This window comes from Ascaphus truei, chromosome 2 (genome assembly GCF_040206685.1).
Source record: "Ascaphus truei isolate aAscTru1 chromosome 2, aAscTru1.hap1, whole genome shotgun sequence".
In the NCBI taxonomy this organism is placed as follows: domain Eukaryota; kingdom Metazoa; phylum Chordata; class Amphibia; order Anura; family Ascaphidae; genus Ascaphus; species Ascaphus truei.
The window spans coordinates 362,741,041-362,767,603 of NC_134484.1; the positions used below are offsets into that span (position 1 = coordinate 362,741,041).

General features: G+C 46.6%; 1 protein-coding gene and 1 long non-coding RNA gene across 3 annotated transcripts in view; one reads left to right on the forward strand and one right to left on the reverse strand.

The window, feature by feature from the left end:
- The window catches only part of THRB (thyroid hormone receptor beta), a 337,521-nt gene extending 335,617 nt beyond the window's left edge, over positions 1 to 1,904 (reverse strand). For both annotated transcript variants that reach the window (XM_075586955.1, XM_075586959.1), the window contains exon 1: positions 1,671 to 1,904. The gene's annotated coding sequence lies outside the window, so the exon portion shown is untranslated. The remainder of the gene's footprint in view (positions 1 to 1,670) is intronic.
- Positions 497 to 26,563, forward strand: LOC142487504 (uncharacterized). Its single transcript, XR_012799242.1, has 3 exons — positions 497 to 698; positions 25,026 to 25,196; positions 26,326 to 26,563. It is a non-coding gene; the product is annotated as an uncharacterized LOC142487504 (long non-coding RNA).

The following is a 26,563-nucleotide window of genomic DNA, read 5'->3' on the forward strand; positions in this document are numbered from 1 at the left end:
AGGAACATAGCGACAGTGCCGGGTAATCCTAGTAATAAGATTGATGACCTGGAAATCGGGATACAAAGCCCAGCTTGTGCCTGACTAATGTTATCAAATGGAATTATCATAGACCGGTGCGAATGACGAGAAACTGGTAAGTGCAAAGCCAAACAGCAAAGCAACAGGAGCAGAGCTGGAAGTACGCAGGCCTGACATTTCCAAGGACAAGGTAGCAGCACTGGCAGTCCATGAACTTCGAAGTTGGCAGGCACCCAAGTGTCTGCAAATGCCCATTAAGGGGGTGGGGGGGGGAGGGCGTCCATGGGAGGAACTAAGTTAGCCTATATGAAAACGTCTCTGCAACAAGACTGGTTGGCACACTCTCCCGTTTGACATGTCTCCCCTGAAATGTTTTCATCAAGGATGCAGGAATGTCATCAGCTGCAAGAACCTGCTGTATTCTTCAAATAAGCAGGGGGGGGGGGGGAGAAATCACTCTCTTTAATAATCCAAACACACGTGTTGCTGGCGTCACGTAACTGTTTACCACTTTCCAGCAGTGCACTGGAAGGCCGTCAGTGTCAAGGGTGCCTAGAAAGCAGGGCCCTCTGATCATTGGTGGATGTGTGACGCTGAAAGGAAATATTGAATTGAACAACTTTTGTTTTCAAATCTAAACTGCATGGATTTTATTTTTAAGAAAATTCGATTTATTGGTAAGTGGGAGTCCCCCCTTTTCTGTTAATGTAGGGGCTGGAAGCAGCAGAAACCCTTTTGAAAATAGATTCAAACAGTAAGTATATAGCCCCTTTATAGTATTAGGCAGAGTACCACCCTTTGTGCTACTGATCTTTCTACCAATATGCCTGCGACACACAAAGGGTTAACACGTCAATGGCAATTTTACAGCAGTGAATTCACAATATGGATTTTAAAGCGTTGAAATCTGCAGCATTCCCCAAGCAAACCCTTCAGCAACCAGGAGTTAATACTTTAATGCTACATTACGAGGTAAAAAAATAACAAGGTTCATTTTACAGCATGAACGCAAACCTATAATACAGCGAAAGTATACCGTATATATTTATATAGTCAGCAAGCATGCCCACTCAGTACCACTATGTGATGCCAAGTGGAGCTATTCTGCACGTGGACACTTCAAGCTATTAATGTAATTCCTTCACAACACAACACATCTCTCTCTATATACTGTATATACTGTATGTACATATATAAAACACACACACACATCTCAGTACATAAAGTGTTCTATATATACATACACACACTTTTTCTACATATATAAATATATATTCATAAAAATGTATATCAATGTACTGTAGATATATATACACATGTACAGAAGAAAACAACCAAACCACTCGTGACTCAGTGCAGAAAACAAGCCTGTTTACAAAAACACACCCAGCAGTCAGATAAAATGAAAGTAATTGACGCCTAGTAGAAACATCCCGTCCCTGCACTGCTAAAGAGATCAGTGATATTGTTGCACAACCCGGTTGACGGGGGGGTGGTAGAGATAGCTTTCCACCAGTATGTGCACTCAGGGGAGCTGGCATTTTATTTTTAATAAGCAGTGCGGTATTAAGAGGTCCAAGCATCAGGCTGGTTGATGCAAGATGTGGGGACTAATGCAAAAAAAAAAGAGAAAGGGGAGAAGCTCTCACCTGACTGTCAGATGTACTGTAGCTGTAGCAGCAGCAGCAGAGGCAGGAGGAGGAGGCGAGTTCTACAGCTGATTCTGCAGCAGGGCGCTCAGCTGTCCTGAAATGACCCTGCCTGGGGAGGACGAACAAGGATAGGCAGGGCGGGGGAGAGGCAAGAAGAGGAGGAGACAAGCAGCCACTGCTTCACATCAATACCGACACACGCACACATACTGTGAATACTGTATGTACACAGAGTAGGCAGCATGCTCCTCCTCACCCATGCAGTCAAATAAGAAAACTGCTCCCTTAACAACAATCAACAATGACGTCTGAGAACTGTGTACAGAAAAAGGAGGGTTGCACAACAACATAGACAATAATAGATGACATGTTCTGGGTCTCTTTAACACCTTTACAGTAGGGTTTGGGTTTCTCTACAACGAAGTAGGTTCAACAGTTAAAGGGACAATAAAAATAATGTTTCAGTATTCTGTTTTAGAAATGAATACAAGGACAAAAATATTCTGGATCACGTTTCTTGAAAGGTTCAAAAGGGTTTGGAAACAATTATCATTGGTACTGTAGTTTACACAGCCCGCCCCTACAGTACATCAGTGTTTTTCCACTTTTTTTGGTTAATAAACCATAGAATTAGATTGTGAAATTCTGGGGAACCCAATACACTCACCCCCCTCTGTCTCTCTCCCCCCTCACCCGTCTCAGAGACCCCTTACACTCCCCCCCCCCCCTTGCGCTCTCTTCCCCCCTAAGGCCTGGGACATATTGCCTCTCAAACGTGCTGAGGCGCGCTGAGGCTCAGGCAAAGCTGTGCTTTCCCTGGCCTTACACAGCGCGCCATCAGGGGGCGGGACGGGGGCGGGCCAGTGACATCACGGAGCTGGTTCGCCCTCATTGGGCGAACCGCTCACGTGACCGGCCCTGCGCTCCGGCAAGCGGGGAAATTTCAAAACGCCGTCAGACACACGCTTCCCAAAGCGTGCTGACGCGTGCGCGAGCCCCTGCTAAAGTCGCTCTCATTGCGGCTGCAGGGGCTCAGTGACGAGCAGCAGCACGGCTCAGCACAGGTCAGCACATAAGCGCTGACCATGTCCCAGGCCTAAGGCTGAGTCCCCGCTGGTGCTGAGCGCGCTCATGCTTGGAGAGCGCTCCATGCATGAGCGCCTTGTTTCCTGCTTGTTCGCACCCGCGGGGGAGGGTGGGGGGGTCAATTGCGGGTAGTTGAGCGCACGGTAAGTATAGTTTTTTGTTTGCCTAAGCACTGCGTGAGCGGGGACTTACATATATCTATATATGTAAGTTCCCGCCGCAAGCGCCGCCCGCTCAGCGCTAGCGGGGACTTAGCCTTAGGTTACGGCCCCAGTGTTCACTGCTGCACGTGCGCCTGACGGCACATGTACGAGTAAAAGCCAAGGTCTGTGGTTGAGCTGCAGGAGAAGAGCAGGAGACCGCGACGGGGGGGAGAGGGGTCGTGGCGGAGGCGCAGCCATAGTGTCACACGGCTGGTTCGCTCTCATTGGCTGAACCGCTGCCGTGACGTGAACAGCGCTCCGTCGCCACAAGAAAAGACTAAATCCTTGTCTTTTACAAAATGTAGTCGCGCATCGCGATCTCTACATGCGGCGTGCAGGCAGCTACTGGGCCCGGCACCAAAGAGGAGCGGGTCTTCTTCCCACCGCGCATGCCGTTTCGCCATGCAGCAGCGGCCACCGGGGCCTCAGCCTTACACTCCCTGATCCCCCCTCTCTCTTCTCTGTCACTCTTCTCCCCTTACAATCTCCCGCCTATTTCTTCTCCCCTTACACTCGCCCCCTTTCTTATACAAACACACACTTCCAAGTCAATTTCCAAGAAAGATTTAAATATATGTCTTTCTGATTTTTTTTTTTTTAAGGGACACGTACTAATCACTTCAACTTACACTATTAAATAAATCCTAGTTATTAGGGCAATGGACTACAGTAATGCAGAGGTCCACTGGTCTGTGAGAGCTTCTCCTCCATGCTCAGTCTGTGAGAGCTTCTCCTCCATGCTCAGTCTGTGAGAGCTTCTCCTCCATGCTCAGTCTGTGAGAGCTTCTCCTCCAAGCTCAGTCTGTGAGAGCTTCTCCTCCATGCTCAGTCTGTGAGAGCTTCTCCTCCATGCTCAGTCTGTGAGAGCTTCTCCTCCATGCTCAGTCTGTGAGAGCTTCTCCTCCATGCTCAGTCTGTGGTTGCCGGGGGCATTTTTTTTTGCACTGTTGGGCGCCACGTGACACTGTGAGCCAATCACAATGAAGCGTACCCTTCTGATGTCATGGCCACATGCATCACTGTTTGGACTGTAGGCACAAAATGCACGCATCACATGCACACGCAACTACGTGCGCGTGGCCACATGCGCGCCAGTGCTTACTATAAAACCAGCCTTACCATGGGGCCTGCGGTGCTGCGCCGGTCAGCAGCTCTCTCCCCTTATCAAACAGAAGTTGAACGCAACTCCTTTTGCTGAGAGGAGGGAGAGGAAGGATCGCAGTGACTGCTGAGCTCGGGAACCGCCGGGTCACTGCCGTGTGTGGTGCCGCCGCGCCCTCGGGCCTGGGACAGCTGGTAGAGTTCTCACAGCTCTCCCTCTGGGGGCCGCGGAACCCCTGAGGGGTGCTCATGGAAAATCACTGGTTTACACAGTGGTACTCTTCACACTACCATGTAATTATGTTTTTAGTTCAATTGTAATAACAGACACAAAGGAGATAAAGTATATATACACAGGTGTAATTTAAGTATGGGTACATACTAATATATATATATATAAAACCCTGTTTCCCCTACCCAATCTCATATACTGTATGTCTCCTAAGGGAAATAGCACTCTGGTACATCGGTCTTGTTGGTGCATACTTGCTGGTAACAGGGGGCCCTGGGTCTCCTGCATGGTGGTAGAGGGGAACACCAGGACAGGCTTCTGGGGTTGTGCCCGAATTCTTCTTGCTGGTGCAGCGCCTCCATCTTGTGCAGCCCCCAGTGGTGTGGGGTGAAGTATCTGCAAAATAATGATGCTCCCCTCCTCCCAATATACTTCACTCTTAGGCAGGAGATATAGGTAAAATGCAGATGGTCTTTATTATGTCTTCTCTGTTCAGCAGCAGTCTCAATCCAGCACACATCACTCAAAGGTTTTCACCTTCAGGATGTCCCTGAACTCACTCCTGGCCAGGGCACCAAGAGTGGTTCTTGCTCTTCTCCTACCCTCTTTTAGGGTAGGAGGTATGGGATTACCCCAGCCTCCTCTAAGGGAGGGCCTCAAGCTTACCAGTGCCCTGCCAGCTTGGCATGGGTACCCTATCTCTTTCAAGGTTAGAGACCAACTGACTAAATGAGAAGTGACAGTACAGTAAGCAGCTGCAACAGGCACCACCCCTGTGTCTTCTAATTGGACACAGGGCCTGATGACACTGCCTTCACTGAATCACTGCACTGCATGAAGTGGGGAAAACCCATAATTACTCTTACCAGGTATTACTGCACAGGAGGAGCACAGAATAATAGCCCAAACCTACCAGGGCTATACTCTCCCTCTGGTGGAAATCCAATGGCCCCCCCCTTGGACCAAATTTGCTGGGCCATCCTGCAGACGAACAACATGTACAAAAACAAAAATGACAGTTGATTAGTCATATACAATGTACATAGTAGGCTGAACAGCCACACACCCAGGGCGGTGAAATAACACACGGGAAACTCCCAACATGGAGAACCCACAACTAATAATAGTGCCTGGGATCTGGCTTGCATACCTCCCTCCCATTATGATCCACAACTTTTATGGAATGGGACTGCAGAGGGCCATTTTCAGGGCGATACACCACCTTGTGCATGAATATCCCTCTCCCAACACTCCAAACCCTCATGAGGTAACAAATCTTCTCCTCTGAATGGTATACGGATGTACTACACTTGGACATTAAGTACTCCTGCACGGCTTCTCTGAGCCAGGACTCACGCTGCTCCTCAATCTCTGGCATTATAGGCTCAGGCACATATGGATAAGTAAACCCATGTGATTGTCTATAGCGGGCCACTATAGCTCTATCAGCTCTACTTAGTTTAATGAGCTTACGGTCTCCAGCTGTACCTGGAAATACCCAGGACAATGGCTCTTTATGGGCAATCTCATCATAGAGAATGGATGGACCTTTGGGGATTATTATGCCCTGTTTAATTCCTCTCAACCTCCTTGATAATTCATCAGCAGCCTCCTTCTCAGAGTAGGTGCCCTTACCCCACCAATGATCTACCAAATCATCTTGCATTATGATGAACCTAGTGCTATCCATACAATCTGAGTATCCCTTGAACAAAAGATCCCACCATTTGGTGCTGTGGTCCTCTACCCCAGATGAGGATACTGATCCCTCTGTATCTCTCCTTGATGATACACCTGAGGTACCACTAGAAAGTGACTCTTTACCTTTCCCTCTGCTAATGGTTTTGTGTGCTGTGGGGTTCATTACAGGTGACTTTGCTCTTGTGAAACCCTCCCTTACAGAAGACACTGTTCCCCTGGTTTTACCTATAGGCATAGGCCTAAACACAGCAGGATTAAACACAGAATTCTACTGCTCCAAGGTATCTCCCCATCAGACCCTTCATCACTGGTCACCCAGTCCCTCCAGTCCGTGGGTAAATGGTGAACCTTATCTTTCTTAACCCCCCTAGGACCCGTTGAACATGAACGTGGCGGGCACCCCTCCTACGGCGACTACGTGTCGCAGGGGTTCTGGGAGTTTGTCGGCCCAGTCGCTCACTTGTTGTGGCATGGGGGTAGACATGATGACTGATAAGATACTAATTGAACTACAGAGTAGGGCACCCCAGGGCTGATCTCAGCAGAGCCTCCAAATGTAACCCTGTTTCCCCTACCCAATCTCACATAGGGTCTCCTAAGAGAAATAGCACTCTGGTACATCGGTCTTGTTGGTGCATATCTGCTGCTAACAGGAGGCCCTGGGTCTCCCGCATGGTGGTAGAGGGGAATACCAGGACAGGCTTCTGGGGATGTGCCTGAATTCTTCTTACTGGTGCAGGGCCTCCATCTTGTGCAGCCCTCAGTGGTGTGGGGTGAAGTATCTGCAAAAGAATGATGCTCCCCTCCTCCCAATATACTTCACTTTTAGGCAGGAGGTATAGGTAAACTGCAGATGGTCTTTATTATGTCTTCTCTGTTCAGCAGCAGTCTCAATCCAGCACACATCACTCAAAGGTTTTCACCTTCAGGATGTCCCTGAACTCACTCCTGGCCAGGGCACCAAGAGTGGTTCTTGCTCTTCTCCTACCCTCTTTTAGGGTAGGAGGTATGGGATTACCCCATTCTCCCCTAAGGGAGGGCCTCAAGCTTACCAGTGCCCTGCCAGCTTGGCATGGGTATCCTGTCTCTTTCAAGGTTAGAGACCAACTGACTGTAAGGAATCGGGGGCCACGTCCCTTGCAGTGTGACCCCTCCTTACCCACTACCAGTACTGCAGCGGCTGCTGCCCCTGCCCCCCGTCGCTACCCATACCGCCGCCCAGTGCATACCTTGAACTCTACCATCGCCATCTTGGATTCTGGCACTGGTGTTACAGACTCTCAGCTGGGCTCTACTATTTCCTGGTCTCTCAGCCACTCACGAGCAGCTCCTCGACACGCCTCCGCCATGCCCCTCGTCCGGATTGGTCACTGTCGCTTTAAATATCCTGCTCTGACTTCACTTCCTTGCTCTGCATAGCTCCTTGCTTCCTGTGTAGCCTGGAAACTGTGTCGTGCTCCTGTTTGTCTTTACTCCTACAGATTTGAACCGGCTTGTCTGACTTACCCCTCTGGCTCCCGACTTCGGCTTACCCATCACAAATCTTACCTCTCAGACCCTTGGACACGGAAACGGATTTAACTACGGAACTCTCTATACTCCTGAATTCGGCAAGTACAACAACTATTCTAAATCTTAATCCAGGCCTGGCCACGCTCAACCACATCCCGAACCCGCTCCCTCTGCTATCGGTGTGTATATTCAACATCCCACCTCAGTACAGGGGACTGGCCTGGTCTGCGGGCTGCACAGCGTGACATTATGCAGAGCCCAACAGAAACAGACCTGACTTAGGTGGGCCTACTAATCAGGGAACTTGCGATTTGCATTGGTACTTTGGGAACTCAGATCACAAGCCTGGTATAACAGTTTTCCCAGCTTTCACTACAGCCTATTCTGGCCCCAGACGCGCAGGGTGGCGACCGGCCATCAAAACTCAGGATTCCTACGCCTAAAGCATATACGGGTGACCCTCTAGCCTGTCGTGGGTTTTTGAACCAATGTGAAATACAATTTGAGATTTCTCCCAGCCTTTTCCCCACCGGACGCACCAAGGTAGCCTATGTTTACTCTCTTTTAACAGGGGACGCCTTGGCGTGGGCCTCTCCCATCTGGGAGTTGCGTGCGGAAACCACCCAGGATTACCAGCTCTTCTGCCAAGAATTCCAGCAGGTATTTGATATTCCCACCCGCAGAGATACTGCCGCTGCTTCTCTTGTTCAATTGTCTCAAGGTCGTAGGTCCATAGCCAAATATGCATTGGAATTCCGGACTGTCGCGGCGGAGACGCATTGGAAACAAGAAGCCCTTATTGCTGTGTTTTGGCAAGGTTTGTCCGACTCTATAAAGGATGAACTTGCAGTTCAGCCCAGGCCCCAGGGATTGGAGGAATTGATCGCACTATGTATACGAGTGGACCAGCGCCTTCAACAGCACCGTCATGAACGCCAGCGTCCCAGAATTTTCTCTTCTGACCCTATTCTTCCCAGATCCTTCCCAGCTATTCGTCCTGTTCTAGACACTGTGGAACCCATGCAGATTGCCAGTCAAGAGTTCCGTAATACCGACAGGACTGCCGATAGAACCCCTGACCGGACTGCTGAAAGGGCTCGTCGCCAGAATGAGGGCCTTTTGCTACTACTGTGGATCTCCTGAACATACGGTACGTTTTTGTCCTTTAAGGCCCAAAGAACAAACACGACCAATGGGGGAGGGACTCATTTTGGGGTCAATATCTTCTCACCCTATCTCTGAAGAGGAACTCCCTAAGAGAATTATGCTTCCAGTCTCGCTTGAAGGTCCGAATTTTCGCGTAACCACAGCCGCTTTTCTTGATTCAGGAACCGGTGGTAACTTTGTGGATCAAGATTTTGCTACTCTTAACAAGATTCCGCTCATCGCTAAGAAATCACCGATTGGCCTCGAGGCTATTGATGGTCGTCCTTTGCAACCTGCCTTCATCACGTTAGAGACTCTTCCTCTCACCCTTTCTGCCGGTACTCATACCGAAATCATATCCTTTGACGTGATGCACTCTCCTGCCGTTCCAGTTATCCTAGAATTACCCTGGCTACAGCAGCACAACCCACGCATTGATTGGAGGGATGGCAAGACAATTCAGTGGGAGCCAGAGTCAGACGCCTCACCATTGCCGGTCATTTCTCCTACCACAGTCCTCGCGGGAGTGGAAACGCCCCCGGCTAATGATTCCGCTCTTCCTGAAGCATATGCGGATTTCATCGACGTGTTTAGCAAGACACAATCGGAGGTTCTACCTCCTCACAGACCTTATGATTGCCCCATTAATCTGGTTCCCGGTGCTGTTCTTCCGAAATGTAAGTCCTACCCCTTGTCTCTCCCTGAAACTGAAGCCATGGCAGCATACATCAAAGAAAACCTTGAAAAAGGATTTATTCGTAATTCTTCGTCCCACGCTGGTGCCGGTTTCTTTTTTGTCAAAAAGAAAGATGGATCCCTGAGACCATGCATTGATTACCGAGGGCTCAATCTCATCACAGTCAAGAATCGATACCCCCTTCCGCTGATCTCCGAACTTTTTGATAGGCTTCATGGGGCAAATTTTTTTTCCAAGCTAGACCTCCGAGGAGCTTACAATCTTGTTCGCATCCGAGAAGGCGATGATAGGAAGACTGCTTTCAATACCAGAAGCGGCCACTACGAGTATCTTGTAATGCCCTTCGGCATATGCAATGCTCCTGCTGTTTTTCAGGATTTCATGAATGATGTCTTCCGTGATGTTCTCAACTCTTTCGTAATCGTCTATCTGGACGATATCCTAATTTTTTCTAAAAATCTTCAAGATCATGTCCAGCATACCAGGCTCGTTCTCGCTCGCCTTCGTGTCAATAATCTCTACACGAAGCTCGAGAAATGCTTTTTCATCAAACCTCTACTGCCTTCTTAGGTTATATAATTTCAGATAAAGGATTTTCAATGGACCCTGAAAAACTTAAGGCTGTTTTGGATTGGCCTCAGCCCAACTCTCTCAAAGCCATACAGCGTTTTTTGGGCTTCTCCAATTACTATAGGAAATTCATCCGAAAATTTTCCATCACTGTGGCTCCCATTACGACCCTTACCAAGAAGGGAGCTGACCCGTCTGTATGGCCTCTGCAGGCCTTCTCGTCCTTCGAAACCCTGAAACAAGCTTTCGTCTCGGCACCCATCCTGCGACATCCCGATGTTAGTCTTCCTTTTACTTTAGAAGTTGATTGTGATGCAGGCGCATCCTGTCCCAGAGATTCTTCCCTCAAGATAAGCTTCATCCATGCGGTTTTTTTTCAAAGAAGTTTTCGCCCGCTGAAAAGAACTATGATGTTGGCAATAGAGAGCTGTTGGCTATCAAGATGGCCTTACAGGAATGGCGACATCTCCTGGAAGGTTCCCGCGAACCTATTTCTATATTGACCGACCATAAAAATCTTCTGTATATCGAAAATGCACGTCGTCTGGGGTCTCGTCAAGCTCGCTGGGCACTATTTTTCTCAAGATTTAATTATACTCTGTCTTATATTCCTGGTTCTAAGAACACAAAAGCTGATGCCTTGTCCCGACAATTTTCTCCGGAGGAAAGATCCAAAGAAACCCCTGAAACTATCGTACCCTCTAAGTTTATAATTTCCGCCAACTCATTTGATGTTCTCGAAAAGATCGTTGAAGCTCAAACACAAATTCCGAGTGGTCTAGAGGTACCGGAAGGAACTCTTTATGCCGCACCCAGGTTTCATCAAAAGATATTAGAATGGGGTCTGTCCGTTCAGCCGGCCATCCCGGCTTCAAAAGAACTTTGGATCTTATCCAGCGTACTTTTTGGTGGCCTAATATGGCAAAGATGGTTCATGAATTTACTAGTGCTTGTCCAGTATGCGCACAAAACAAGACTCTTCATCAAAGACCCTCAGGCTTGCTCATGCCCTTGCCAGTACCTGAACGTCCATGGTCACATATTTCAATGGATTTCATTGTGGATCTACCCCCTTCCAGAGGGATGAATACCATTTTGCTCATCGTTAACCGTTTTTCAAAACAGGCCCACTTTGTTTCACTCAAAGGACTTAAGCTGATATCTTCACCAAAGAGGTGTTTCGCATCCATGGGATACCTACATCCATAGTCTCGGACCGAGGCACGCAATTTATATCGAAATTTTGGCGGGCTTTCTCCAAGAGGCTTGGCATGGCGCTATCCTTCTCGTCAGGCTATCACCCCCAGACTAATGGGCAAACAGAAAGACTAAATCAAACGCTGGAACAATACCTGCGGTGTTTTATTTCCGATTCCCAGGATAATTGGGTTGACCTGCTACCTTGGGCAGAATTTGCAACCAATTCACTTCGTAATGAATCCACGCACGAAACCCCGTTCTTCGTGAATTATGGTTTCCACCCAAGTCGACTGCCAATCTCAAACATTCCGATAGGAGTGCCGGCGGCTGATGAACGGGTAACTACTCTTCAGAAGTCATGGATCAAGATTCAGTCCGCGCTTCTTAGCGCCGCTCAGAAATTCAAGTCCAAGGCAGACCACCGTCGTCAACAGGCCCCTAATTACAAGCCAGGGGACCGAGTTTGGCTTTCGTCTAAGAATATCAAGTTGAAGTCTCCGACCCCGAAATTAGCACCTCATTTCTTAGGGCCTTTTCTGATCCAGGAACAAATCAATCCTGTGGCATTTCGTCTGCAACTTCCGTCTTCCATGAGGATTCCAAACGTATTCCACGTTTCCTTGCTCAAGCCATTCGTCCAGAGCAAACGGTTCCCTGCTAAGACCCATAGACCCAAACCAGTCACGGTCCAAGGACAACCTGAATTCGAAATCCAGACAATCATGGATTCTCGTGTATCCAGAGGAAAGATACAATTCCTTGTTCACTGGAAGGGTTATGGCCAGAGGAACGATCTTTGGTACCCAAGGAGGACATCCATGCTCCAGTTCTCTTGGACCGCTTCCACAAGAAATTTCCACAGAAGCCTTGGATGGATCGTCCTGAGGTCGATCCTGAAGGGGGGGGGGGGTACTGTAAGGAATCGGGGGCCACGTCCCTTGCAGTGTGACCCCTCCTTACCCACTACCAGTACTGCAGCGGCTGCTGCCCCCGTCGCTACCCATGCCACCGCCCAGTGCATACCATGAACTCTGCCGTCGCCATCTTGTATTCTGGCACTGGTGTTACAGACTCTCAGCTGGGCTCTACTATTTCCTGGTCTCTCAGCCACTCACGAGCAGCTCCTCGACACGCCTCCGCCATGCCCCTCGTCCGGATTGGTCACTGTCGCTTTAAATATCCTGCTCTGACTTCACTTCCTTGCTCTGCATAGCTCCTTGCTTCCTGTGTAGCCTGGAAACTGTGTCGTGCTCCTGTTTGTCTTTACTCCTACAGATTTGAACCGGCTTGTCTGACTTACCCCTCTGGCTCCCGACGTCGGCTTACCCATCACGAATCTTACCTCTCAGACCCTTGGACACGGAAACGGATTTAACTACAGAACTCTCTATACTCCTGAATTCGGCAAGTACAACGACTATTCTAAATCTTAATCCAGGCCTGGCCACGCTACAACCACATCCCGGACCCGCTCCCTCTGCTGTCGGTGTGTATATTCAACATCCCACCTCAGTACAGGGGACTGGCCTGGTCTGCGGGCTGCACAGCGTGACACTGACTAAATGGGAAGTGACAGTACAGTAAGCAGCTGCAACAGGCACCACCCCTGTGTCTTCTAATTGGACACAGGGCCTGATGACATTGCCTTCACTGAATCACTGCCCTGCATGAAGTGGGGAAAACCCATAATTACTCCTGGCAAACCTGCCCTTACCAGGTATTACTGCACAGGAGGAGCACAGAATAATAGCCCAAACCTATATATATATATTTTGTGACAAATGCCCCTCTTTTGTAGCGCTGACGTCTGTCTGGGTTCTTCCCGACACAGTCTTCTAGGGTTATTTATACAACAAACAGGAACATGCAAAGTATTACGTTGCTTAACTCAGGCTTCTGCCTGCTTTATTTTCATCCAAGTAAGGTACTGCAGCTTTAGCATGTGTAGGCAGGAGGTACTCAGACATTTAACCTTCAGCGGTTTACTCATATCAGTGTTATAACATTTCGCACAGTGTCACTTTTAAGGAATAAAAAACCAAATCATATAAAGAAATCCTATCCCTTTCAGGGATCTAACTACACATCAGAATCAGCCTCTAACTGCGAACTAACTGGGCCAACTAACCTGGTTCCCCAGCTTAAAACAATGCCCTCTTATTTACGGTCACTAGATACAGCACAGTCTTTTAGCAACAGCAATAAACATTTGTTTTGTCTTATCTGTTCGTGGTGGGAACACGGTCCCAAGTGTCCAGGCAAATCCTCTGGTACTGTGATACTTGGAGGGGCCGTCCACCCCGAAACTGGATACAGGGGAGCAGCGATACCCCCAGCCTCCAGGCTCTAAGGAGAGAGAGTGAAATGCAAACCTTTCTGCTCTAAATACCTGTGCATGTGATTAGAAGAGCAGGTGAGGGAGAACTAGACCCATTGTAATCTGTGGTCTGGATTTTCCATCCAGCAGCCTGAGTTAATGTGAAGCTGTGGAATGGACCATTTTTAACTATTCCTGCACTTTCTGACCTAAAATGGGGCAGAAAGCTGCCTAACATCTTTGGACTATGTCACTATATATATATATTGTGTTTGTAAATATACTGTATGCTCATTTGCATACAGTATATTTACATTTGCTATATGCTTTGCTGTGGAGTGTTTTTGTCACTTTTTTTACTCACCATAACTTAACTCAGTATATATAGATATATATAGATATATATATCCCTTAATACCTAATGTAACCAGATAGGCCCATACAGAGATTCACATGCCCCTTAATTTATTATACATAACTGTTAACAGACCTTCAGTAACACCAATTCTATGTTATAGAGCTTATTAACCAGTTGTCAAACACAACTAACAGGCACAAAAGGCAGGAAGGCAATGCGCATGGCCATAAAGCACGCGTTCGCACATGTGCACGAGAGCGATGAGGCAGCCGATGCTTGGCGAGGAAATTTTTAATTTTGCCGCGTGACGGCCGGGTCATATGCTGATTCAGCCAATGACACGCCCCCAGACATTGAATTAGAGCTGCTCTTGGTCGTGTCTCCTCCTCCAGACCCCATAGGCCACAGATCGTCTGTGCTGCAGGTGCACGTGCACCTACTATGTACAAGGGCTTACTTTTGGTCGTCGTCTTGGTCTTTTAATACCTATTGGGATCCAGTTGACTCTACAGTATATACTACACTGTGTACAGTGTTTGCATTTCATGCATAGTTCTAGAATCACCAGGGAGCAGTGGTCGAAGTGACCTAAAATACTGTTACTGTTTCTTATTTAAAAAAAAATATTTCCATTTCTACCTTGGTGCTAAGCTTTTTGGACTGTATTTTAGAAAGCTGTTAACAATATGTGTTCTGCAACACAAGACTGGGTGTGTCTTTCTATAATTAAACCATTTTACTTTAAAAAATAAAGTGGAATTTTGTAAGTTTGCGAATAAAAAATGAAAAAGTACTGCTAGACCCTAGTACCATCACACTTCAACTACGGTTTGGTATATTCAATACTTATTTGACTGCCAATCAGACACGTTTAGGTGACAAAATACATAATATATAGATGTAGTCAAACCTACTGTTCCCAGAGTTGCTGCAAAAAAGCAAAATGCAGCGACTGCTTTGGCTACGGTCCCTGTGCGTTCTACAGCGCACGCCAAGGCGTGCGCTGTGCTTAAAAGCAGCACCCCACAATCAGACCGGGCCCAGTACCTGCCTCGCCACGCATTTAGCAGCCGCCCTGTACTGCAAGTTTTGACAAATCCCCAAAAATTATATTTGGAACTTGCGACGGAGTAGTGGCCACGCCCCCACCGGCAGTTCAGCCAATGACGGCGACCCAGCCATGTGAGGTCATAGCGACGCCCCTGCAAAACCCCCGCCACGCCCACTCCTGTCGCAAATCTCTCCCAAGACCGCAGATCGCGGTGAAGCGCTGTGCACGTGCCCCCCCGCCCCCCCCCCATCGGGCGCACGTGCTACAGTGCTGACTGGGACCGCAGCCTTTGAGAGTAAATAGTCATATCGAACCTCCTTGCTGCAGGGGGAGGCCACGGTTGCTTTTCTCAGCAGTGGGGATAGTAAGTCTGGCTACATCTGTACTAAATTCCTCCCTAACAAGTCCTAGAGGTCAGGGGTGCTCAAATCCAGTCCTCAAGCTCCCTCCCCAACCGCCACTGGTAAGGTTTTAAGGATGTACCAGCTTCAGCACAGGTGGCTCAGTCAGTCAAAGACTGAGCCACCTGTGCTGAAGCTGGGATATCCTTAAACCTGACCTGTTGGGGGGGGGGGCTAAGAGGGAGTCTTTAGAACTGGAGTTGAACAGCCCCGCTAAAGGTGACTATAGCACGAGAATAAGTGTTTCTATATGGAGATGATCGAATGTGAGATTTAGGGGCCTACTTTTTAAACATGAAAAATAAGGCATGCATTACAAAAGTGGATGGAACAGAGTCTTGTGCAGTAGTTTCTTCTTGTATGGATACCTCAGAGAGGGAGACAAGAGATAAACAGAAAACACCGCAATAGTGTATTACCCTTTGGACAATATAAGACGTGGTTGTTATGGTATAAAGAGCATTTAATGGTTAAAACAATTGTGTCTACAATTGATATAAAACATATACTGGGTTAATAAACAGTAGATGAACTCCTGTTGAATAAATGAATGATTGCAAATGAAGGCTTCCAAGCGCTTGTGCTAAGAGAAGCCGTGCTGCTCCGCCGATGGTAAAAACTGAAATCCTACTCACCGTCCTTGAGTAGGACATGTGCCTTCCAGGAAGGTTTGTGGTCATCCAGGGACACCGTAGCTGTACACACCAGGCGGTGACGTCAGCGGAGGAGACGCTTGGAAATCACTTTGCTGGTATTGAGACCACGAGGACATCAGGAAATCTCCCCGCACCTAACGAACGGACGTCCGGCACCCCACAGCAGGCGGCCATCCCTGGCAAAAGACCCCGTACCACTGCACATGTCCTACTCAAGGACGGTGAGTAGGATTTCAGTTTTTACCATCGGCGGAGCAGCACGGCTTCTCTTAGCACAAGCGCTTGGAAGCCTTCATTTGCAATCATTCATTTATTCAACAGGAGTTCATCTACTGTTTATTAACCCAGTATATGTTTTATATCAATTGTAGACACAATTGTTTTAACCATTAAATGCTCTTTATACCATAACAACCACGTCTTATATTGTCCAAAGGGTAATACACTATTGCGGTGTTTTCTGTTTATCTCTTGTCTCCCTCTCTGAGGTATCCATACAAGAAGAAACTACTGCACAAGACTCTGTTCCATCCATTTTTCCTCAGCGCCACAAGAGGTTATTCTACACACATCTTCTAATCTGGTTGGAAGATCCCAGATCAACCTCTCAGGCAGCTCAAGGACGACCTTCATCACAGACTGTATCACAGGTTTTGTTCTTCTGTTTGCATAATCATCATTGTATAACATTGATTACACTAGCGCTTATTTACACTTATCATTTTACCCCTATGCATTACAAAAGGGTACCATTAAATGTCTGGAACACTTATACAGTGGAATTGTAATGTGTTGGTAGGTGTGAATACTGTATGTCTCTGAAAGCATTAAAAAGATGTTGGGGATGTGCCAAGTGAATCTCCTGTCACAAGACATTTTGTAGAAAAAAAAAAAGACATAACATCAGCCAACTAAGATTTCAAATGATAAATTGGTTAGCTGAATTTAAAGGAGGTGGAGATAGGGAAATGTTACTCTGGAGAAAAGAAATCACATTGGATTTTCGAATTAGTTTGCGTTGCTCCAAGGGGTATGAACGAAAGCCTCGATCTTAGAATATTTGTATTAAGGGTAGTGGAATATGAATAGAACAACTGTCTATTATTGGTAATGTATGTACATATGCATATATTGTGATATTCCAACAGAGAAGAACTATCAAATCTCTATTCTTCGTAGACATATTTTAGTCTTTAAAATATTCCCTGTCTCCCTGTCTCCCTTCCCCCCCCCTTCTTACCCTTTCCTCTCCCCTCCCCCCTCTCTCTTCCTCTTTTCTTTTTCACCCCTTTCAAGTAATAAAGCACTCAAAAACTTTGAAGGTAGCTGCCTCCCGATTGGAGACCCAGAAGTATTTAAATGTTCTAAAGTTAAGATGGAGTTTGTTTTGGCTTTATTGAAATATCTTAAGACCTTATGTCCAAAATATATATTTAAATATCAAAAAAGATAGTTCTATGGTTCGGATGTAATCTATGTACATTGTTCTTCCTGTTTAAAAGTCTTGGGGGCCTATGCAGAGAGCAGCGAATTTTAAAATTGGCGAATTTATTAAAAAGTAGCTTTTTTGGAGAGTTTTAGGGGCCTATGCAGAGAGCAGCGCTATTTCGAAATTCGCCATTTTTTGGAGAAAATCGCGCAGAAAGCAGCAGAAAATGGCGAGTTCCGAAAAACGTGCCAATTTTTCTTTTCTATTTGTAAAACTCGCCTCGCGGCTGGCGAGAACCTCAATCTCGCCAGTTTTAAAAATATCCGTATGCAGAGAGGCGCGAACGGCATCTAGCGGCTGTTCGCGCCAATAAAATGGCGCGATTGTCTCAGTTTTAACTCGCCAAAAAAAACTGCCGCTCGCGGCCATTGCAAAGGGGAAAAAAAAGGCGCGAATTTGTTTTAACACATTTCTGAAGCGCGCATCTCGCCAATTTAAACTCGCCACACGCATCCATGTTAAACATAGCAGAATTCGCACTTTTCTGCATATGGAGATTAAAACTCTCCAAAAAAGCTACTTTTTAATAAATTCGCCAATTTTAAAATTCGCTGCTCTCTGCATAGGCCCCTTAATCTCCATATGCAGAAAAGTGCGAATTCTGCTATGTTTAACATGGATGCGTGTGGCGAGTTTAAATTGGCGAGATGCGCGCTTCAGAAATGTGTTAAAACAAATTCGCGGCTTTTTTTTTCCCTTTGCAATGGGCGCGAGCGGCAGTTTTTTCTGGCGAGTTAAAACTGAGACAATCGCGCCATTTTATTGGCGCGAACAGCCGCTAGATGCCGTTCGCGCCTCTCTGCATACGGATATTTTTAAAACTGGCGAGATTGAGGTTCTCGCCAGCCGCGAGGCGAGTTTTATAACTAGAAAAGAAAAATTGGCGCGTTTTTCGGAACTCGCCATTTTCTGCTGCTTTCTGCGCGATTTTCTCCAAAAAATGGCGAATTTCGAAATAGCGCTGCTCTCTGCATAGGCCCCTTGATGTGATACCACAAAAAACAATAAAAACCTTTGAAATAAAAAAAAAATATAAGGAATTATATCGATTTGATATTGCAAAATAGACTATTATGAAACATGGGGAAATGATCTTTGTAACAAACAATGCTCAATGTATAAATATTCTAATATCACATATGTATGTATATATAAACTTGATTTTAAGTTAAAAAAAAACGTTTACACTGTTAATGCATAGTTTTCTTTATATGCGGGTGCACATTTGGAATAATATTGCTACACATTCGACTTTAAAATTATGAATTTTTGAAAGTTATTATTCCGTTACACTATGTTCCTGGTCACTGAGAACATTGTGGTGGTTATCACATAATATTATGGGCCTGTGAATGGCTAACATTAAGATTAACATTATTTTTCCTGTCCTCATGCCTGGTTGCTATGGTAACGGATGCCTGGACATTTTATGTTCTGCTGGCAGTAACTTCACGTGCACCATTTTCCTGGTGCAGGAACAATATTTTACATTTAAATATGTTCAGAGGGGATGATTTAGTTGGAGGACCGTAAATTTGATCACATAGTTCCATTCAAGATGGCGCCAGTATGTATATAAACTGTTTTGTAATATATGTTGTTTCAACACATACCTGATGAAAGGCTATATGAGCCTAAAACGTTGCTTCCTGTTCCTGTTTGAATTAAAAGGCGATTGAGTTTTCACTATGAAGATGCTTCAAGCATGAGTCTGGAATATTTCGAGTGTTGTTCACTACATTGATTTCTTGTCTCTGCAAGCCCCTCTTAGCAAACTGTGTCTGATATGTTTCTAACATAAGAACAGGAGACCACCGAGTTCATAACCTGTAAGCCATTTGAGATCTCAGTAAAATTTTGTGGAAATGGAGCCTAAATAATACTGCACATAATAGACTTAGCTTGTGAATACTTTGCCCATTATGGAAGTACCACAAATATTTGAAAAGACATATCAAAGCGCGGGGTTGCCATCAGGAAATCTCATGGTTTAGAGGCCACATTAGAACAGTATGAAACTAAGTATAGCCCCCTCAATGATTAGTCAGTTTCTATCCATTTATCCAATGCACATTCATACTGTACCAATCATAAATAGAATGATAGATGGGAAGGCTTGGAAAGTGAAGAGAAGCTATTTTAAATTGTGTAAATAGGAACTTAGAGTTTGCTACTATTTACTCTTTAAGAAAATTGACATTAAAATAGTTTTACTTTCACACAAGAGACTGATAATGAGGAAATAGGCAATTGTGGTTCAGTGATTCACAGTTTGTGGTCACTTAGTACCATAATTACTCATCCATATACTTCATTATCACAGAGAGATGTTATAAAAATAACCTGTGATTCAAGCAGACCTTGGATCAGACAGGACTGTTCCTACCAAGTGTAGCCCTGTGTAATTTTGGGGTTACATGTATTTCTCCTCCTGTGCAATAATCCCTGTTAAAGAGCAGGTTTGCCAGGAGTAATCATGGGGTTTGCCCTCACCTCCTGTGATGTATATTATTCAGTGAAGGAAGTGACATCAGGCTCTGTGACACAGGGGTGGTGCCTACTGAAGCCATATAATATGCAACACTTCCTGAATTTAGTGTGTGTGCCTCACCATCTGAGTGAGGTGAGTCTATCCAGCAACCTGTCAGGGCTCTGGCAGTGTTTGTGGCCCTCCCTTCAGGGAGTGGTGTGGAAGACTATACCTCTTACCTCATTAGGGAGTAGGGGAAGAGTTAGACCTACTTTCGGGGCCCTTGCCTGGGAGTGAAAGGTCAGGGACTTCCTTTTGGGTTGGCAACCTGAGAATGAGTGGCTAGACGACCAGCCACAAAGATGGGTGGCTGTCCATGTCTGCTGATAATAAAGGATGCCAAAGAAAGATATCGCTTCTGTCCTGTGTGTGGAGTCACTTGGGAAGAAGGTGCACATAGAGGTTCTCTTTCAGAGACTCCTCCCTACTACGCTGGGGGTCTGGAAGAGATGCAGGCGCTGTACCATGAGTGAGTATAACTCAACATTACCTCACAAGCCAGTCTTGATGCCATTCCCCATAATACCATCAAGAGGGAGACTCAGGAGTCCTGTAAGCCAGCAGTTGCACCACACTATAGCCATGTGTAACCGGAGTAGTATTTCCCTAGAGGGGCCAATCTGCGATGGGGGGGGACGACCCATTACACAAGTATGACCTATGAGATGATACCTATAAAACAGCGGAGTGCTCCTGCTTTCTTATTGCATACTAAACCACAAGTGTGGTAATGCATATTATCTAAGGATGGACGGAACAGTACAAATCTGTTATCCATAACTTCTCTGATAATTTAGGCCAAATCCGCCCCCTTCCCCCCCCTCCCTCCTCTCTCCCCCTCCTCTCCCCCCCTCCTCTCCCTCCGTCCTCTCCCCACCAAAAACAACCCACAGATTGGGCACAAAACAACAATCCAAGCGGATTGTTAAAAATCCGCATTCTGATTCCAAAATCCCTTTAAAAAATAAATAAAAAAAATAAAATAGGTTTGAAGCAGGGGTTCTCCGGAGCGTAACCACATTTATTTCAGCTGCAGCGACCCCCTGCTTCCCGAGATACTTACCTCTGTAGGGGTTGCTGGTATCTCTCTGCTGTTTAAATTTCGCGATCACATGGACCAATAGGAATCTGTGACTGGGACATCTAAACGTCAGACAGATACCGGCAGCACCTGCGGAGGTGTCTATCTCAGGAAACAGGGGGTCCCCTGAGTTGAAACTAATTGGGTTCCGCTCTGGGACCCCCTGCTTCAAACCTATTTTTTAAAAACAAATTTTATTACCTACTCCAGGCTGGCATTAGGAAATACCAAGCTATGTATATAATGGCCAATATATACGTAGGCAAAATAAGCTAAATCAGCTTCAAATAGATGATCAAAAAAAATAATTACAATATATTACAGCACATATTAACCCCTTAGTAGCCCTCGGGTCAACTACTCATGACTAGCTGACCGCAAAGGGCTTCAAAGTGGTTAATATAAACATAAAACTACACTACCTACCCCCCCTTGGCCACCTTAGTGGGTAGTAAACCATTGCCATCCTCAACTTGACCCGACGCACTGGCTTATCTGTTGGTTGAAGAGTAATCTCCGGGGAGTAGTTCTTTCTTGTTTTAAAGAAAGAAAAAAAAAACATGTCGGGGACCGGTTTAAGCTGCCATTTATGGATTTGACTTTTTGGGACTAATACTCAGATATCCCTGGGCCAAAGCAACCGACCGATTCGAGGTGAATTCAAATCCTCCAAAAAAGATTGCCCATCCCAAGGACATCAAATGTTTTAAAAAGTATGTTTTACTCTATTTCATAGATTACCTTTTCCATCATCCTAGTGTTTATGTTCTACTTGTCTGGACATAACCACTATTGTTTAAAGAAAGTGATTGTCACTTACAGTACAGCACACCTGTGAGCATATTACCTGCATACGGGACAAGGGTTAATACACAGCTTCTAGCTGGTCCACTTTTCACCTTGCACAAAGGTCCCTCAAATGAATAATATCTTCCCTCAATCCGTCCCAATATACCATCTGTCACGAACAACACACTTGTGATCACGTGACTGAGATATGCAACCAGGGGTAATACATACGGCTAAACTAACCACCTCACCTTTCGCCTCTGCAAGGTACTTCAAATGAGTTAATATTAACCTCTTACTCGATTGCAATCATATCTGTATGCTTCCACCACCCAAGAAATACAAAATATGTAATTATTTGCAGAGTCTAAGGTCCCTGTTTATTAAAGAAAAACTATGCATTTAACACACAAAAATCTGCTGTAGTAAAATGTGTCCAAAAATTTAAATACTCTCTACAAACCATGCAACAGTTCATTCAGAGCCCAAACCATCACTTATAAGTTTTGTTTTAATATGTATAAAAATACAGTGCTTAGGTTACAGGAAAAATTATTACAAGAACCTACAGTTACAATATATGCATGTGGCAACCCCCCTTACGGCCCATGTGGCCCCCCTTGCTGTCCCCCTCAGTCTCCGTCCTCTCCGACACCTATGTCGGAGAAATACGCAGCGTCAGAGGTCTATCCGTGGGGTTTCCCCACTTCCGACCTGCACAGCAGGCTCCCGGCAACATTCCCTGCTGCTCTGGACACCCTCATCGCCGCAACTCTGCTCTCCCACCACGGCTCCTGTTACTTCTGAGGAGGTGGTGAGCATCTGGCAGCCGGGCCTGGTGGCCTGGGCCAAGGTGAGCGGGCCGGGTGTTGGAGGAGCAAGGTGGGTTGGCGAGGGTGGCTCATGCGCAGGCCAGATCCGGGGTCTGCTAGCCTTTCCTGCGGCTCCAACCCGGGGAGGAGGCTGGGAGGGGGGGAGGCCAGGGGGGGAGGAGGCCGGGAGGGGGGGAGCGGAGGAGGCCAGGAGGGGGGGAGCAGAGGAGGCCCGGAGGGGGGGAGCAGAGGAGGCTGGGAGGGGGGGGGGAGCGGAGGAGGCCAGGAGGGGGGGGGAGTGGAGGAGGCCAGGAAGGGGGGGGCAGAGGAGGCTGGGTAGGGAACGGAGAAGGCCGTGAGGGGGGAGCGGAGGAGGCGGGGGAGGGGGGAACGGAGGAGGCGGGGGGGGAGCAGAGAAGGGAAAGGGTGATAGCTTGCCTAGGGGAGGAGGAGAGGGGTGAGGATGCCAGGCCTGGGGGAGGAGAGGGGCGAGGATGCCAGGCCTGGGGGAGGAGAGGTGCAATATGGTGCCAGCCCTGGGGGCGAGGGAAGAGGTAAGGGAGTGATAGGCCGCAGGAAGGAGCAGAGGGGCATGAGGAGGGCAACAGTGTGGCAGCAGGACAGGTGGAAGAGTTTATGGGTAATAGTCAGTCACCCACCCAGTCACCCTGTCCCCGTCACCCCACCCTGTCCCCCTGTTCCCCTCATCCTGCCCCCCTCATCCTGCCCCCCTCATCCTGTCCCCTCACCCTCACCCTGTCACCCTCACCCTGTCCCCCTGTCACCCTCACCCTGTCCCCCTGTCCCCCTCACACTGTCCACCTCACCCTGTCCCCCTCACCCTGTCCCCCTGTCCCCCTCACCCTGTCCCCTCACCCTGTCCCCTCACCCTGCCCCCCTGTTACCCTCACCCCCTCATCCTCTCCCCCTGTCACCCTCAACCCCTGTCACCCTCACCCTGTCACCCTCACCCTGTCCCCCTCACCCTGTCACCCCTCACCATGTCCCCCTGTCCCCCTCATCCTGTCCCCCTGTCACCCTCAGCCTGTCCCCCTCAGCCTGTCCCCCTCGCCCTGTCTCCCTCACCCTGTCACCCCTCACCATGTCCCCCTGTCCCCCTGTCCCCCTCATCCTGTCCCCCTGTCATCCTCACCCTTTCCCCCTGTCACCCTCACCCTGTCCCCCTCAGCCTGTCCCCCTCAGCCTGTCACCCCTTCTCCCTCATTGTAATACAATAAATAAACTTATGTCAAAAACGAAAGTTGTTCTTATTTCTGAATAAGAATTTATTCAAAATAAATTTAAAGCGGGGCTGGGGGCTGGGGGTTAGGGGCGGGCTAGGTGGCGAGTAGATTTTTGGGTGATTTGTCGACCACTGTACAGTATATATAATACAGTAGCACCGGTGATTTATGGGGACTGTCCTCTATCAATCAGTGGTACTCATACTGTAGGAATAAAATTGTATCTGGGTACACTTGTCACTATGACATTTTCACCCAGCAGCATCCAAGAGATGATACATACACTTATGCATGCATACAAATACTAATTGTGCAAACTGACTCAGATAGACATATACAGTACATTGTACGACAGAGAAAACTGACCCTGCAACCACACTCAAGGACACACTTTGGTCTATTCCTTTCTGAAGTGTTCCCAAAATAGTGTAAGTCTCCCAGTCATTCCAGAAAACTTGGCCAGCCTGGACTTTGAGAACCCACTTAATGATTGAGCACACTGGGAATTTCCCCAGGAACACTGCTATCCAGTCTGAGCCTGCAGAAATAAGAGCACAAGACATAAAAGTAAACATTGGAAGGAGTGAGTCTAAGGGACATACTGTATGTGGAAGGCAGAAGAAATAAATGTAAATGCTTTGAGGATTTGGGAAGAAAAAAGAATGACAGAAACGCGCACCGAGCAGCTAAAAGATTTATTAGTAAAAACCCACAAGGGTATAACATAAACACTAAAACCAATTATAGGCAATACACACAACGCACAATAAATAAATGAAATAAATTAAACTCACAATTGCCGTAAATGGAGAGTGGTGCCGGAGAGCATTTCAAAAAACAAAAGAGGGTAATGTGTTAACACCTAAAGGACATGCCAGGGCTGTTTCTAATGATAGTGTACAGGACCAAAAATCGGTGAATAGGGACGAACATAGAATAGTACAGTATTCATCCATTATGAACAGGTCTAACACTTCTATTGAGGGGGCAAGGAGAATAAAGTATTTGAACCCCCATAGAGATCGGTCTGAAAGAGAGAATGATAACTGGAGAACAGTTAATCATAACCCCCGAAATAATAAAGCTAAGAACATGAACAATAGGGGGTTGAGATGGCAAAAATTCAAAACCGATGACCTTAAATTGTCTACCAGATTTCATGAACTTTTTTTCAAGGGAGAGAGATGAAAAATCAAAAAAGACTAGATTGGAATCTGGACAACCCCCCGTCAAAAGCCCAAACGAGGTCAGCAACAAGAAAAAGATCATACTCAGGAGGGGAAAGAGGTGAGGGAGAAAGTCCACCATCCAAGAGAGAAACCCGGAGCCAGACACTAAGGTCCAGAGGTATATTTAATCTCTCATCCTTTCAGATAGATTGTCAACTTTGCAATGTCCTTTCCAAGGGTCTAACATTTGCTCCTACCGCCAATCCAAGTGAGTTTGAATTATATGTTGGCCTTCAAAAATATTTGAGGAAATTAACACTGCATAGGCACTTTGTCACCAGAATTTTTGCAATTTGCAATGAGGTTAATCTCTTACCCCCTCACCTCTTGTGTCGGTATCAAATGACGCTGAGGGTCAGGTGACATCACGCCACGTGACCCCACTGCATCATTTGATGGCACATTGCCATGGCGACGCATCATAGCAGCAGTCAGAATCATGGTAAGTGAGTTGCAGAGGCCTCACGCAATCCCCCGGCATTTAATGGGGATGAGCGCAGGACCTCTGCAACCGCCTTCCCCCTCCCACAAAAATCTCCTGCCACTCCTGGAGGGGGAGGGGAGGTGTACCCCCCAGTTTGCACACCGCTGCTAGTGACCAACAAGTTTATAGGGATTTGAATCGTCTCTTACATGAGAACCAAATTAACCCTTTAGATGGGAAGGATCGAATAGTTTTTCATTCTGGTTATAAACCAAAATCAATATTTTATACTCATTATTCCAAGGGACAATATGTCGTCACAATATGTCGAACTGTTTGGTAAATTGCTTGAACAGTAATTTAAGCAGATATGTAAACAAGTTTCTTAAACAAAAACATGGTTACTCGAACATGACACACAGTGAGACAATGGCTATTCAAGATTTGAGGTCAACTTCTAATATCGTAGTCCGTGAGGCTGACAAGGGTGGAGGTATAGTCTTACAAGACAGGAAAGATTACTGTTTTATATATACCATCACCCACTGTTCCCATATATTACCACATTCCAAAAATACATAAGTCCCTCACCAATCCCCCAGGTCGTCCATTATTTGGGGCATAAATTCACGTAAATCTAATTTATCCAAATATTTAGATTTTTATTTGCAGGCACTAGTCACAGAACTTCCTTCACAGCTTAAGGATACCACAGCAGTTTTACAAATACTGCAACAAATTGTGTGGAAAAACAGCTATAGATTGGTCAACCATTAACCATTTTAACTATACAGTAACTTAGTATTTAATACACTAATTGTAGATTCTGCACCAGTATGCCCCATCTATGGAGCCTGAGGAAGCCCAAGAAAGGGTGAAACGCGTTGCTCAACTGTGTAAGCATTTTGGATCATCTCAGCCACCGTCTAGGAACAGGACAGCGAAGGTGTAGCTCTGCACCCGGACGCGGAAGCAGAAAGTTACACACTCACGAGTCTCATACCACCACCTCATAGACTGGCTGTTATTCTTATGTCTTTACTTCATTTTGATGTAAGTGT